A 234-nucleotide genomic window follows, 5' to 3' on the forward strand; every position below is an offset into this window, starting at 1 on the left:
GACTCAGGAGAGGGACAAAGATATTGAGATCCTTCGTTAGGAGGAAGAAGCTACAGGAGAACTGACTGCCTTTGAGATGCAACAGGAAAATCCATCCACTGAAGAAAAGGAGTTGAAACTTCTGCAAAAATCTGCTAAGAAACAGATAAGGGAGAGGGAAAGGAGAGTCTTCTTCATCTGTAGCAGATCATGGACAGGGCCTGTGGCGCCACACAGGGAGGGATGGACGGGTCC

This window comes from Macrobrachium rosenbergii, chromosome 3, assembly GCF_040412425.1.
Source record: "Macrobrachium rosenbergii isolate ZJJX-2024 chromosome 3, ASM4041242v1, whole genome shotgun sequence".
In the NCBI taxonomy this organism is placed as follows: domain Eukaryota; kingdom Metazoa; phylum Arthropoda; class Malacostraca; order Decapoda; family Palaemonidae; genus Macrobrachium; species Macrobrachium rosenbergii.